The following is a 16,960-nucleotide window of genomic DNA, read 5'->3' as shown; positions in this document are numbered from 1 at the left end:
GTATGGATCCAATGCTCCACCATCTATTAGAAACTAACCTTCAGCAGCAGGAGCTGAACCAGGAGCTGGCCCAGAGTGTGTGGATCCCTGCCAAGAAGCCCAGCATCTGGTCACTAAGCTTAGCAACGAAGATAATGCTGAGGCCTTCTTAGAGACTGTTGAGCACGTGAGCTCCATGAGCAGTGGGAAGAGCATGCGTGAGCCGACGTCTTGGCTCCCTTCCTCTCGGGAGAGTCTCAACGGGATTACTACTCCCTCCATTCTTCCGCTGCAGCAGATTATGAGACTCTAAAAAATGAAATCTTAGTTCTCTGTGGTCTCTCTCACAACAATGCGGTGGCACAGTTTCATAAGTCATCCTTCAACCCGAGAGCCGGCCAACGTGCCCAAATGGATGCCCTGCTGCTCACCGCCCAGAGGTGGTTACAACCAGATAGGCACACTGCCTCCTAGGTCGTTGATAAAGTGGTGATAGACCATTTCCTGTGAGCTCTGCCACCTGAGGAGCTTAAGGCCGTCAGGATGCGAGGCAGCACTTTCCCCCCGAGAGATGCTGGAGGCCTTGGACTGTGCTATAGCCAAACTGGAGATTGGCCGAGGAGAGCGAAGAGAGCCTCCCACAGTCCCACACTGGATGCCACCGCGACGAGTCAACATGGAGCTCCAGGGAGACTGACAATACCCAGACAGCCGCCCTGCCTACAGCACACCCCAGTACAAGCCCATGAGCCCTACTGAGCCAGACCCACCAATGCCCCAGCGGCCCTTCAAACCCTGACTAGCCAACTGTGCCCTCCATGCCCTTGAGCCTACAGATGCTCCCATGATCACTGTCCGGTTAAACGGCAAACCAGTAGCTGCTCCCCTTGACTGGGGGAGTGCAGTCTCCCTAGCTAGACCCACCATCCTAGGCAGATGCCGTCACAAGACCGGAACCCTCCCAGTCTCCTGCGTCCATTCAGATGTATGAGAGGTGCCTGCAGCTGAAGTCAGGGTCTCAACCTCCATGGGGGAATGGCCCCTCCTTATTGGGCTCATACCAGAGCTTCCTGTCCTACTGATCTTCAGTCAAGACTGGCCGGGATTACCTTTCGCTGCCCTCCCTCATGACACCCGCAGACGGCATCGGCGGAAACCACCAGCTCCACCACAGCTGGTCCAGCAGGCTTACCTGGCCCATGGAGAAGGGGACACTGGGGAAAGAGACACCTCAGATGCGACACACACACACTAAGCCTGTCTCTTCCATGTTTCACCAGGTCACTTGGGAAGGAAATTTTGGTTGTGAGCAGAAGGAGGACGACTGTCTAAAACACTGTTGGTGCCAGGCGCAGCAGATGAAGGGGATCCTGAGCAGCCCCTACTTGCTGCCTACTTCCTGGTGAAAGGGGGCCTACTTTACTTCATTACGAACTGCCAGGGACAGCCCTGTGGCCTCCTTGTTGTCCCATGCACCTGGACCCAGCTACTGATGCACCTGGCCCACTCAAACCTGCTGGGGGCCACCTAGGAGCCTGGAACAATCTTGAGAAACTGAAGGACCAGTTCCTATGGCCTAGGATGGATGCAGAGGTATGTGCGTTCTGATGAAGCTGCCCCCAATGTCAGCGGACCACACCCAGAAGCCCCCCTAATTCCCCTCCCCATCATCGGTGTCCCCTTCAAAAGGATTGGCACAGACCTCATAAGGCTGCTGCCAAAGTCCGCTCAGGGGTACGAATACATCCTCGTCATTGTGGGCTATGCCACCAAGTACCCTGAAGCGGTGCACCTGCGAGAAGCCACCTCCTGCAACATTGCTAGAGAGCTCATTCTTCTGTTCAGCCATGTGGGGATTGTTAAGGACATCTTGACAGACCAAGGTACGCCCTTTATTTCCAGATTAATGGTTGATCTGTACCAGCTGTTGCAGTGAAGCACCTGAAAACATCTGTCTATCACCCCCAGACAGATGGTCTGGTGGAGAGATTCAATCAGATGATCAAAAGGATGCTGAGATGGGTGGTAGATGAAGACAGTAGAAGCTGGGATCTTCTCCTGCCCTACGTGCACATACTCAGTCCTTGAGAAGGTAAGTCATCTACCAACTGCAACAGCCCAGTAAGCATGCAGACACCCAGGTATATAATGCCATGAGCTGGTGGAGCAGTTTGCTGACATCTTTTCCTCCTCCCAAGGCCTAATGCATTTGGTCTACCATGACACTAAAACCCCACCGGAAGTAGTTGTGAGGCAGCGTCCCTATCGTGTCCTGGATGCTTGTCGTCAAGCTATTGAGGAAGAGTTCAGCCAGATTCTCTGACATGGTATCATAGAGGAGTCTACTATCCCCTGGTCCAGCCCAATCATTGTAGTGCTGAACCCCGATGGAAATATCTGCCTCTGTAACTTTTGCAAACTGAACCAGGTCTCGGTTTTGACAGTTATTCCCTTCCCCACATGGACGACCTGGGGGAAACGTTGCGGAGAGCCTGCTTCATCCACCCTGAATCTAACCAAGAGATACTGGCAGGTGTCTTTTTGGGACTGGCGGGATATTACAGAAGATTTGTGCCTAAATTTTCCTCTCTAGCCTCCTCATGAAGTAAGGACAACCGGACCAGGTGTGGTGGACCGAAGAGATGGAGCGAGCGTTTCCGGCCCTTACCAGCTCCCTGTCCTTCGAAATCCAGACTTTGACAGGCCGCTCCCTGGATCCCGCCTCGAGCCAACTATGGCCAGATCATCACTCCCCATGCCAGGAAGACAGCCCAGCCTGATATCCTCAACCTGCACCTGCACTCCCTCTCTCTCTTCTCCCCTCCTCACAAAATTCAATTAAACCTGATCTGTTTCACTGCCATACCCATCTTCTGAATGTCTGTGTTCAGCGCATCACAGCCTGGTTAGTCACTAATTTTATATATAACACACACACACACAGGTGCATCACAAAAAATAAAAAAATTTCATGGAATATCATGGAAAAGTTAATTTTTTCCCATAATTTAATTCCAAAAGTGGAACTTTCATATATTTGAGATACATTACAAATAAAGTGAAATATTTCAAGCATTTTTTTTTTTTTAATCTTGATGATTATGGCTTAAAGCTCATGGAAATCAAAAATCCAGTATCTCATATTATTAGAATGGGGCAGTTGTGGCTCAGGTGGTAGAGTGGGTTGTCCACTAATCATAGGGTTGGCGGTTCGATTCCTGGCCCACATGACTCCACATGCCGAAGTGTCCTTAGGCAAGACAGTGAACCCCAAGTTGCTCCCGATGGCAAGTTAGCGCCTTGCATGGCAGCTCTGCTACCATTGGTGTGTGAGTGTGTGTGTGAATGGGTGAATGAGACACAATGTAAAGTGCTTTGGATAAAAGCGCTATATAAGTGCGCCATTTAGAATAAAGAATTTATAATATAGAAATCTTGACCCGAGAAGAGCTCTAATCAGATAATTAACTCAAAACACCTGCAAAGATTTCCTGATCCTTTAACCTAAGTCTGGTTCAGTATACACAACCACGATCATGGGGAAGATGAAAGTAAATTTTGCATTTAATTTGGAAATCAAGGTCCCATAGTCTGGAAGAAGAGTGAAGAGGAACAGAATCCAAGTTGTTTGAAGTCTAGTGTGACGTTTCTACAACAAAAAGGGCTTGAAATATTTCCAATATCACAACATATTGTTTGTCACTATCACTAGAGAAAGTTATTGTATACAAATAGGTAAGCTACAAAACATACACCGGTTTAAATGAAATGAAGAGGTTACAACTAACATCTGTTTAGTCTAACACTGATCAATTGCAAACAAATTGTGAAAAGATAATTGAGATTGCCTACAGGTTGATCACCATATATAGCTGATACTTAAATCAAAAACAGTATTTGAATGTTTTCTTTTTTTCCTTATTTGGTTGCTTTTCTCATCATTGGACAAATCAATGTATTACCAAATAGCTGGCCAGTAGTTATTGTCAGATACCATAGAAATAACAGGCCTTTCAAGGTTCTCAAGGTCAACCCTAAACAGCCTTGTACACTGAAACTACTTAAGAAGAAGAAGAATATTTTTTATTTATATAGCACCTTTCCAAAGCTCAAGGTCACTTTACATAGTATATATCCGATACATAAGATACAAACAAATGCATAGAACACAAATGTAAAAAAATAAATAAAAATAAAATCATTGAAAATACAATTCAAACAGATATCTCCTTATCTGTGTCTTGAAACTAGGCAGAGAGGTGATGTTACGGAAAGTAAGAGGTAGTGAGTTCCACAGTTTCAGAGCAGCAACACAAAATGACCTTCTACCTGCAGTGGACCGCTGAAATCTACGAATGTACAAAAAGCCAAGTTCTGATGATTTAAGGCAAACACCAGGTTGTGACCCAGTACCAGGCCATGGAAGAGTTGCTACCATGTTGTTGATATGGAGACATAAATTGACGATTTCATATAAATAAAATTTTTGTTCCGATCGTCTTCAGCTCCCCCATCCCTGCCGCCAGTCCATGAATATATTTTCAAAACGAAACCAGTCTGTGCTATAAAAAAGGTTGGAGACCCCTGATCTAAGGGATCGAGTTGGTCAGTATAGATTAAGTAAGTCAGACAAGTAGGAACAGGCAAGACCATTAAGTTCTTTGAATGTTAGAAGCAGTATCTTAAATTGAATACATGTGTGATGCCACAGATAGCCAGTGGAGATATGACAGAGGAGTGATATGAACAGAGTGTCTGGTGGTGGTGAGAACCTTTCCAGCTGAATTTTGAACATACTGTAATCTTGAAATGTATTTTTTTGGGCAAGCCAATAAATAGAGCATTACAATAATCCACACATGAAGTGATTAAGGCATGAACTAAGATTTCAGCATCAGTCAGAGTGAGAGAGGATCGAAGACACGCAATATTACAAAGGTGGTAAAAAGAGTTTTTAACTATAGAGTTGATATGGGAATCAAAAGAGAGAGTTGTGTCAAATAAAACACCAAGATTACGGGCAGAGGAATAAGGTTTAACAGGAACCCCATCAAAATCAAAAGACATATTCATCCTTTTGACTGAAGTAGCTGAACCAGTAAACAAAATTTCAGTTTTATTATCATTTATTATCATTCAGTTTTAAAATGTTCAGGGATATCCAGTGTTTGATGTCTCTAACACATATTTTGATGATCAAGGGCAGATTTCTTAAGAATGGATGTCACCACAACAGTTTTTAGTTCTGCTGGAACAATACCAGATGCTAGGCTACAGTTTATCAGATGAGTTATGGAAGGTGAGACATTGGAAACACATTTTGAGAGAATTGGACTTCGTAATCTGATCACTTATAGCAGATGGTGTAGTAGAAGTGAAAGCAGAGAAATTCAGAGTACTCCGAGTGAGCTGTAATAAACTCAATGGGGCACATGTATGAGGGGTAACTTTGGCAATAGATTCAGTGATTGACTTCAGCTTGTCCAAAAAAAAGAGAAAAACTATTCACAAGCTTTTCAGAGCCAGAGATTGCATGCTGTGGAGGGTTAGTGAGCTTCTTTACCATAGCAAAAAGTGATTTGGATCTGCATGTAGGAAAGATATGAAGAACGAGCAGCAGTGAAGGCTGTACGGTAGTTATGCAAATGTTCTGTATAGGCCAGACAGTGCACAGTAAGTCCAGTTTTCCTGCATAGTCTTTCCAAGCGATAACCTTTAGCTTTCATCTCTTGAAGTTCAGTAGTGAACCAGGGTGAGATGTGAAACTCCAAGTTGTTTACACCATTGATAAGTGTTCAGGGCCAAATGAAAAACTCCTTTTAAAGATCTAAGCTTAACAGCAGAGTATTGTAGAGCCATGTCAGTAGAAGAGATTTGATTAAAGTCGGCCCAAAAGCAGTCCAAAAAGACGGAAGAACAGTTATGCTGTGACATGACCAATGATCCATCAGGATCCACACAACAGCTAATCGATATACCTGCATTAGCCCTAACCGTATCAAACCACAACCGCAACAACGAAAGGAAGGCTAACCAACCATACCAAGGAATGCCAGCACAAATGATAAAAAGAGTGGAAACTCACTGTACCAGATGTCAGATTGGAAATGGAGATGAATGGAGAGGGCTCGCAGCAGTGTCACAGAATTACTAGAATCACAAAATCCAGGTCAGCCATCCACATTGTTTGAGTAATCCAAGTTCAGGTCTATCAACTTCAGGCAAGACCATATAAAAAAAATAATAAATAAAATGTATCAACCAAAAAAAAAAAAAAAAAAAAGACCCAGCAAGTATTTTAATTTTTTTTTTCTTTCTGAAAGTGAATTAAATATGACATTTAATATTAATGCTGTTACGCCACGGCCAGCAGAGGGCGCTGTGGCTCGGCCTCTGACGAGTCACGTGACATTGGTTTTGTTCGCTCGCTTCCGGATCGAGCATTTCGTATTAAGTGACTTTAATTTGCCCCAGGTGTCCATGCTTTGAGTTAATCATGTTCTTTATTTAAATGCCTGGGTGACTGAACACTTCGCTCAGTATTATATCGTGTCTTTAGTTGATCCTGGTTAGTATTGTTTGGATCAGTAGTCCCGTTTGTTTTCCATGCCTCGAATGTTCTCGTTTCCGGTTTACCCTAATAGTGAGTTTTGTGTCTAATAAAGGCTGTGACCTGCACCTGCATCCGCCTCCAGTCTACGTTTCGTAACAAGTGCATTTAACTCTCCTATTATGCTGTGTAAACAAAAATCCATCCATTATGTTATGGACCAAATGACTTCCACAGTTTAAATACACACAAACAGCAAAGAACAGCTTAAAACAATAAACCTTTATTATGGTTTGTCCGAGGCAAGCCATAAGAAGAAATATTTGCATAGCAGTTCATGACCATAAATGAGGAAAAGTAAAAAAAAAAAAAAAAATCAAAGAGAAAAAGAGAGATTAACCAGTATTTCAGACATCTCAAATATGGAAATTGGTCAAATTGATCCATAACATAATTGGATGGTTAAGGGTTAAATGGTAATGCAAACTATAGAAACAATGCACTGGATATGTACGCAATGCTAATAGCATTTATACACAAGAAGGTAATCATAATTATCCACTTTAAATGTAGTCATATCTGTTTAGCATTGCACTTACGCAGCTCGGGAAACACAGTTGATTAGCATAAGATGAATGAGAATTGAGAAGACTTAAAATTCTTGGTTAGCCTACAACAAAATTTTAATTACTCTCACTTGCTCTGGAGGGTATTCCACACACTAAAAAATGCTGGGTTATTTTTTCTATCATTTCAGGAGCTGTCATTTAATTGGGTTATTTTCTCAGTCTTTTTTCTCAGTAGTTTTTGGGAAGTTTTGTGTAACCCAGCTGCTGGGTTAGTGGCTGGGTCATTTTCACTGACAGTTGAATCAATGCACCCCTCACCCATCCCAAGTCATTAGTCCAGCTCCTTGGGTCAAATCAACTGAACGGGGACTTTTAAATTCTTTTGACTTTTGTTTGAATTCCCCTTAGGTGGAGGTACAGTAGCGGTTTTCACAGAGACAGATTGTTAGATTTATTTGGAGAAACAAGGTTCACATTAATATATTTATACAGAAAACCATTACTGTACACAAGAAAAGGCTTAAATGTGCGATTAGAGTCCAGTTTACATGACATTAAATGCACGGCTATCTTTGTTAGCTTTGGCTTACTTGTTTGTAATGCCCACTGGACTGTAAGTTGGTTACTCAGTTTTTTTTGGATGTTTTAAACGTCTCCTTTTGATAAAAAGCTGACATCCATCCATCCATCCATCCATCTTCTTCTGCTTTATCCTTCTCAGGGTAAAAAGCTGACATTTTCATCTTAAATAAAGGACTTATTTAAGTCATTTGCTTCAAATTCAATATGTAAACACCACTTTAGCAGCTCTAACAATATATTCGTGTGTATAAATAAAGGAGATAACGTTGACATATTTGTTTATAATGTAGTATATTTGACATTTCTGAAGGGTAAAAATAACCATGAAAATATTAACCTATTTATGAAATAAAATGAACCCAGCGTTTTTGTAAAAATGAAACCATCCTTTGTGTTGAAAAACAACCCATTTGCTGAGTTAAAATTAATAACCCAATTTGATTGGTTAGTTTAGCACAAAATGTGTTCTGTCCTATATTTACCAAAAAATAACACAATTTGGATTTTTTTTAACCCAGTGTTTTTTTTAGAGTGCAGAAAGCAGGTTATGCAACATTCCCAGTTAAGTTTACTCAGAATAAATGGATAACCTCAACTCTCTTTTCCAAAAACAGAGGTAACATTCAGGGTATTTAAGTAGCCATAGCAACTTATTTGCTGAACATAACCTACTTCGGAGCAGGTTATGTTCCAGTGTAAGTTTGAATCAGAGAGCTTACTGAGCATGGCGTGCCCTTTTGAAGAAGATCCAGTGGACGTGGAAGCACATCATTATACAAGGTCTTTTTCATTGTGAGAGGATCATAAGACCACATATAGATGCATTTTCATATCCAGAAGAATATTTGCATGAGCATTATTGTTTTTCATGTGAATCATTAATTTATTTAACAAATCTTTTGAAACCCTACATATCCAATGTTACACATCATGCATTAGCACTGAACACAGAGCACATTTTATGCATTGCCCTTTGTTTTTGGATTTTTTTGCCATGGGGAGTTTTCTGTATAACGTGGGCGATGCAGAGCATGTGGGCAAGGCAACTGTGATGTAGGGCCATTCATGCAGTATGCCTTGCACTGAAAGGGTTCCTACACACTTTTGTGCAGTTCCCTGGCCATAAACCTCTGAGACTCATTAAAGAGTAATTCCACATAGTGGCAGGTTCATCTGTTCTATGATATTATATGAGACATTTTTATTTGCATATAGCACATACTTCATCTGTCCATACATACTGTATGTACACAGACATAATACTTTTAAATTTTATCTTTGAATTTCAAGTTTCCCGAATGTCACTGGATGCATTGATGGAACCCACATTCCTATTAAAGCGCCTTCTGTCAGTAAAGGAGACTATGTTAATAGGAAGTCGTTTCATAACATCAATGTGCAAGTTACAGTATATTGGTAAAACAGTATATAATGTTGGGTGCTAAATCTAATGCTTAAGCGATTAAATACCACTCTCCACTGGTCTGCACTAACTAGGTAATATGTGATGCATCCCACCTCATCACCAATGTTGAGGCAAACTGGCCAAGGTCCGTACATATGCCAGAATATTTTGGGAGTCATCATAGTGCCATGAATTTTAAAAGGGTAAGTATTGCCTTACACAATGCATTTACAAAAATCCCAGGTGGTAACTAACTAACCAACATTACAGGAAACGTCAATGGTTACTTGCTGGGTGACAGAAGGTACCCCAGTCTGCCCTACATGATAACACCCTACTCTGAACCTGAGCTTGGCTCACAGACACGATTTAACCTGGCCCATAAAAGAACACAGGCCAAGGTGGAGATGACCATTGGAATCCTGAAGGCCAGGTTTCATTGCCTATGTGGGCTCAGGTCAGCCCTGAGAGGGCATGTGATATCACAGTGGCTTGCGTTGTACTGCGTAACACTGCCAGAATAAGAGGTGAGAGGGGCCTCCCTACTCTTTATGAAGATGGTCTTGAGGAACCCCCTGTAAACCCAGTGGACCAAAGAGATGGCAGGGTGTTACGAGATGTGATCTGCCAAAATCACTTTGCAGTAAATGAATAATGCACAAAGTCAAGTTTTGTTTATTGTTTCTTTATTTCCTGTAATTAAAAAAGACCTTTGTAATTATTGCTTTATCATACAATAATAAATGACCGAATAATCATTAGGCATATACGGTGGCCACCTTTAGCTGGTGCTCCAGCAATTTAATTTCAAGCCTGGCCTTTTTTATATTCAGCTTTTCTCCTATAATTGATGTTGTATAAGGTCCATTTGCATGCCACTTTTTCTTGTTTGCCTTTGAAGATGGACCTTATACAGCTCCTTTGCAGGCAGCTAGGAACATAGAATGACAATTCAAAATGATCATAAATGTCTGTAATGAAAAATTGTAATTAATTAGCGCTTTTCGGTCATACAATATATTTTGACTTATTCTACTCTGTTTCCTTGTTTGCAATTTTAACTTTGTGGTACGTTAAAATGTCTGGAAAGAACAGGAAAACCCATGGCAGCAGTCAGACACGACTGAGGCCAAGTGTGCGCGCCGTGAGTGAGTCCCCTTCTCCCCCTGAATCCACATCGCCAAGCAGTGACTCTGACTTCGCCGCACTCAGGCTTGAGCTGCTGGCTTTACTGAGGAAGGACATCACTGATATCTTTAAAAAGGAGCTCCAGAAGCTCCAGAAGACTCTCGGGGGTGCGCTGTCTACTATCCAGCTTGACCTGCAGGCCGTGAAGACACAGCTGGCTAGTGATAAAGTTTCTACTGAGGCTACCAAATCAACACTGAAAGGTACTGTTGGGGAAATGGAGCACGTGCTCTCCGGTTGCACCGATGACATAGTTCATATGAAGACTACTATCGAGTCTCTCACTGCGACCATGACTCAATTAGAGAATAAATGTGAGGATTTGGAGTCGAGGTCACGGCGCAATAACGTTAGGATAGTGGGAGTTCCAGAGGGCCCTTACACATGTACAACTGCTGCTGTATCGGCCTTGTTAAAAGAAGCGTTTGGTCTGGAGAAGGAGCCGGTCTTGGACCGGTCCAACCGGACCCTTCAGTCGAAGCCCAAGCCTGGTGAACGACCATGAGCTATTGTGTGCAGATTCCACTATCATAGTGACTGTGTTGACATTTTACGCCAGCGCATTAAAGTGACGGATTTGACCATCTCCGTTTTCCCTGACTAGACAGCCAAGACAGCCTGGGCCCGGGCCGCATTTAATGAGGTTCGGCGTCAACTTCGTGGTATTGAGGGTGTTTGCTATGGAATACTTCACCCAGCTCAGCTTCGCATTACATATAACGGTGTTCAGAAGGACTTCATTTCAGCAGAGGAAGCAGGAGACTAAGTTAAACTCTTGAAATCGGGGTGAACTGCATCACCTACACAGCGGAGTCTTTTTTCGCTCTTCTATTATTATTATTTTTTGCACTCGGCTTTCCAGCTTTACAGAATTCGGATTCTTATTGAAGATATTGTCGTTGCATTACTCCGCCTAGATTTTGTGGACTTACTCCTCTTAAAATTTACTTCTGTATTAATGTGCTTCTCTGTTTTGATGCTCTGACCGGGTTAGAGTTTCTGTGTATTTAATTTTATTAGTGTTATCTCCTCGGCTTTATGTGCTACACTGTTATATCATTTGTTACAAGTCTTTAAAAGGTAAAGATATTATATTTATTATTGTGTGCAGACTGTTTATCAGTCTTGGTAATTTTGTTGGTTAGTTCAGCTTACTCTCCGAGTTGTTTTCACATTGTGGACAACGTTCGGTTTTTGTAGGATACACTGCTGTCTCATTTGTTTATGGAGACTTGGGTGTGTGGGTGTTTGGAGGATTGTGAGAGTAAGCAGAACATGCCAATGCTTTGAAGGATGTGAATTGGAACAGAGTAATGTTATTTAATTGCAAATCTGTTTTTAGAGGATTTAAACCCAACATGGTGAACAAATTATATCATAGAATTGAGGCAATTTTACTGGGGTTATCTCATACAGTGTAGCAAGTAATAATCTGGAAAGATCTTTGTAATATTACAGTCTAAAACTGGATTTAAAGAGAAGCAAATTAGTAAATGAATCACATGGAAATGTATCACTTGAATATGAATCTCATGAAAATGAATCACATGTAAATGAATCACATGTAAATGAACCATATGAAAATGAATAAATTAATTAAAGACATAAATGTCTGTAATACATACACAGACCATTTCTTTTTAATAAGATCAACTGCAAACAATTTCTTACACTGCCAATATTCTGTGTGGAAGTAGATGGATCCTCCACTGCCTAGGAATCCCTAGCCATATTATTTAAGGTTACAGTGATAAAGTTGTAAAATCATACAGCATCTTATGTTTTAAAAAAAAGGGAATGCATTGTATGTATAATACCTCTGTGGGCCTCCTAGCATTTTCAATTTCTACCTTGGTCACAGCAGAAGTAGGCTCTTCATCTTCACCCTACGGTGCAAATTACTAATAATGTTTAGTCTAGTAAGCAGGGGATACTGCAGAAAGCAGGATATGCGATTTACCTGGGTAAGTTTACTAAGAATTAATGGATAACATCATTTTTGGGTTCCAAAAACTGAGGTAACTTTCAGGGTATCTAAATAGCCATAGCAACTTACTCTCTGAGATTCCAGGGTTAGTTTGTTTTAGAGAGCTGATGGAGCATAGTGTGCCCTTTTGAAGAACATCCAGTGGACGAGGAAGCACGGATTACAGTGCATCCGGAAAGTATTCACAGCGCTTCACTTTTTCCACATTTTGTTATGTTATAGCCTTATTCCAAAATGGATGAAATTTATTATTTTCCTCAAAATTCTACAAACAATACCCCATAATGACAATGTGAAAGAGTTTGCTTGAAATCTTTGCAAATTTATTAAAAATAAAAAACAAAAAAGTACATAAGTATTCACAGCCTTTGCCGAATACTTTGTTGAAGCACCTTTGGCACCAATTACAGCCTCAAGTCTTTTTGAGTATGATGCTACAAGCTTGGCACACATTTTTGGGCAGTTTCTCCCATTCTTCTTTGCAGGACCTCTCAAGCTCCATCAGGTTGGATGGGGAGCGTCGGTGCACGGCCATTTTCAGATCTCTCCAGAGATGTTCAATTGGGTTCAAGTCTGGGCTCTAGCTGGGCCACTCAAGGGCATTCACAGAGTTGTCCTGTAGCCACTCCTTTGTTATCTTGGCTGTGTGCTTAGGGTCATTGTCCTGTTGGAAGATGAACCTTCACCCCAGTCTGAGGTCCAGAGTGCTCTGGAGCAGGTTTTCATCAAGGATGTCTCTGTACATTGCTGCATTCATCTTTCCCTCGATCCTTTAGTCTCCCAGTTGCTGCTGCTGAAAAACATCCCCACAGCATGATGCTGCCACCACCATGCTTCACTGTAGGGATGATATTGGCCAGGTGATGATTGGTGCCTGGTTTCCTCCAGACATGACTCTTGCCATTCAGGCCATCAGACCAGAGAATTTTGTTTCTCGTGCTCTGAGAGTCCTTCAGGTGCCTTTCGGCAAACTCCAGGCGGGCTGTCATGTTCCTTTTACAGAGTAGTGGCTTCCGTCTGGCCACTCTACCATACAGGCCTGATTGGTGGAGTGCTTCAGAGATGGTTGTTCTTCTCGAAGGTTCTCCTCTCTCCACAGAGACATGCTGGAGCTCTGTCAGAGTGATCAGCGGGCTTTTGGTCACCTCCCTGACTAAGGCCCTTCTCCACCAATCGCTCAGTTTGGCCAGGCGGCCAGCTCTAGGAAGAGTCCTGGTGGTTCCAAACTTCTTCCATTTACGGACGATGGAGGCCATTGTGCTCATTGGGACCTTCAATGCTGCACAAATGTTTCTGTACCCTTCCCCAACTCTGTGCCTCGATACAATCCAGTCTCGGAGGTCTACAGACAATTCCTTGAACTTCATGGCTTGTTTTGTGCTCTGACATGCATTGTTAACTGTGGGACCTTATACAGACAGGTGTGTGCCTTTCCAAATCATGTCCAGTCAACTGAATTTACCACAGGTGGATTCCAATCAAGTTGTAGAAACATCGGAAGGATGATCAGTGGAAACAGGATGCACCTGAGCTCAATTTTGAGTGTCATGGCAAAGGCTGTGAATACTTATGTTCATGTGCTTTTTTTGTTTTTTTATTTTTAATAAATTTGCTAAGATTTCAAACAAACTTCTTTCACATTGTCATTATGGGGTATTGTTTGTAGAATTTTGAGGAAAATAATGAATTTAATCCATTTTGGAATAAGGCTGTAACATAACAAAATGTGGAAAAAGTGAAGCGCTGTGAATATTTTCCAGATGCACTGTATATGGAATCTTTTTCACTGTGAGAGGGTAATAAGACCACGTATAGATGTGTGTTTTCATATCCAGATGAATATTTTGGGAGCGTTACCATTTTTCACGTGAATCGTTAATTTATTTAACAAAATTTTTAAAAACGTCACATTGCCAACGTGACACATCGTGGATCAGCGCTTAACACCTTTTATGCATTGCCCTTCATTGTTTTGCCAGAGGTAGTTTTCTGTGTAACCTGGGTGATGCAGAGCATGTGGGAAATGCAACTGTGTGTAGGGCTGTTTGTACAGTACAGCCTTGCACTCAAATGGTGGTGTTGAGATGTGATCTGCCAAAATTACTTCTAATTAAATGACTAATGTACAAAGTAAACAGTTGAGGTTCATTGTTTATTTTCTGTAGAAAAAAGACATTTGAATGTATTGCTTTACCATTCAACAATAATAATAATAATAATAATAATAATAATAATAATAATAATAATAATAATAATAATAATTAGACAAATACTTTGATCACATTTAATCAGTGCTTCAGCAATTCAAATGTCAAGCCTGGACTTTTTAAAAAAAAATCTTTTATTTCCCCATTTGAAGTTGTAGAAGTCCATCTCCGTGTCACTTTTTCTAATTTGCCTTTAAAAATGGACTTTATACAGCTCTTTTGCATGAAGACAGAATGATATTTTAATATACCTGATATTATAAATGTCTGTAATACAAACATAGACCAAATATTTTAATCAGGGCAACTGCAAACAATTTTTTACACTGCCAAGATTCTGTGTGGGGGTATATGGACCCTCCTCTGTACAGGAATCCCAAGCCATAATCTTTAAGGGGACAAAATTTGAATAATCACACATCTTTAAAAAAGAGAATGCATTATATGTTATACCACTGTGGGCCTCCCAGCATCTTCATTTTCTACCTCTGTCACAACAGAGGTTACAGTACACACCATATGCAGTAAAATAAAATAAGCATACATAATACACAGTGAAACAGTGACAGAAAATAATTATTGCAAAATAAAATTTTCAAATGGTGACAGTGTTGATGATCATCTTAAATGTTAAAGGATAAATTACGCCAACTTTTCTTGTCAACCAAAGCTTGGCCTCAGACATAAGCATGCCAAATTTGATAAAAGATATCTCATTTCCTTCAAGAGTTATAGCCATTTATGTAAACATGGCCACACCTACTTCCTGTGTTTTTTCAAAGTTCAAAGTTTTTTGATAACTTTTGATATTGAGACTCCATAGAATCATCTGGCGTTTGTTTGGTCCTGATCAGACGAAAAACCTAGGACTAGATCACAAAAGTAGGTTTTTAAAAAAATTCAAGATGGCTGAACATTTTTATAGACAGTAATGAAATCGGAGATATATGTTTTGTTCGTCTGGTCCCAAGGATGCCATAGATATAAGAAACAATCAGTTTTAGGGCAGAGTAATAATAATAATAATAATAATAATAATAATAATAATAATAATAATAATAATAAATTAAAATCCTTACAATTACAATATTGTTTCAGCCCTTCGGGCTTGAACCCCAATACATTTTTTTTTTTTTAATACTTACAATTACAACAGGGTTTCAGTGCTACAATCATGAACCCCTAATAATAAGAAAACTAATGCCAGCATCATCACCATCATTATCGTATTCTTCATCTATCCATTCATGTATGTAGTTGGAGGTGCCAGTAAAAATCATCCCTAAATTTTTGTTCCCCCTAGGTGCCCAAGTATGACACCATAACCCACATTGCCAGCTTTTGTCGTATCTTAAAATTCAGCAGTATGATAATTGTCACGGTTTCCCCTTTAGGCAGTGCGCTGGAGAGCATGTGGGTGCACGCGTGCACGAGCAAGGTGCGCGAGCGCCCGCTCTTCGAATATTGACAACCGTGACATTGTTTACTATGGACACGTGCATTTGTTATGTTTCTGTTATGTCTCCTCCCTGTTCTGTCATTGGCTGTTGTTTGAGAGTGTGTCTAGATTGGTGTCAGCCATCAGCACTTAACGTGCTGATTATGTTTGTATATATACGGCACGCCTCCCAGCACACAGCGCGGAGTATTAGTTTAGATTCGATACGATAGATCTCATAGTCATAGTCATAGTCCATGTTAGGTTCCTTGTTCGAGTTATTTAGGTTAAACTTTAGATTTAGTCCACGCTGGTTTTTCCGCTCCCAGTTCTGTGTTTCTTGTTTTGTATATTGACCCTGTTTTCCGTGACCGTGACCTTGATTCCTGGTTTGCCCCATTTAAGCCTGTTTGCCGATCGCCTTTGCATGTTTCTGGATTATGTTTTTGGATCACGATTTGGATATACCTGCCTGTGTCTCTCTTAAATAAAACTGTTAAACTGCATTTGCATCCGCCCTATCTCCCTTACGTCTAGGGACGTGACAATAATAATAATAATAATAATAATAATAATAATAATAATAATAATAATAATAAAGAGCTCAATACCATGCCAGTATCTGATGTTTTATATTTCATTTAATCTCAAACATGTATTAAATATTGTTCCTTTAATCTGAGACCAAAAAGATCTAGAATATTATTCATGTAGATATTGTGCTGTAGACACTCCCTCCATAATTAATTTGTTTATTCTGAAACAAAATTTCTATTATGTTAGAAAATGATGACTGCTTGATTGGATGAGAGAGAGAGAGAGAGAGAGAGAGAGAGAGAGAGAGAGAGAGAGAGAGAGAGAGAGAACAAAAACAAGCAAACAAACAAAAAAACACAGAAGTGACTCTGATTATAATGCAAAATAACATGCACTGTGTTTAAGAGGGAATAGCCTCTCTGAGGGCAACAACAACAGCTGTGGTAGTACTAGCCATTCAATGAGATATGAAAGGTTTTGGCTAATGAAAAGGAGTACTGTGGACTCTTTCCAAATAT

At 40.8% G+C, this 16,960-nt stretch overlaps 1 pseudogene; it reads left to right on the top strand.

Annotated features, from left to right (window-relative positions):
• The first annotated feature begins 1,564 nt into the window (after nucleotides 1-1,564).
• LOC128634548 (putative nuclease HARBI1) lies at nucleotides 1,565-15,935 on the top strand (annotated as a pseudogene).
• Nucleotides 15,936-16,960: the final 1,025 nt, after the last annotated feature.

Source organism: Ictalurus punctatus, chromosome 13 (assembly GCF_001660625.3).
Source record: "Ictalurus punctatus breed USDA103 chromosome 13, Coco_2.0, whole genome shotgun sequence".
Lineage (NCBI taxonomy): Eukaryota > Metazoa > Chordata > Actinopteri > Siluriformes > Ictaluridae > Ictalurus > Ictalurus punctatus.
This window is presented reverse-complemented; position numbering and strand designations above follow the sequence as displayed.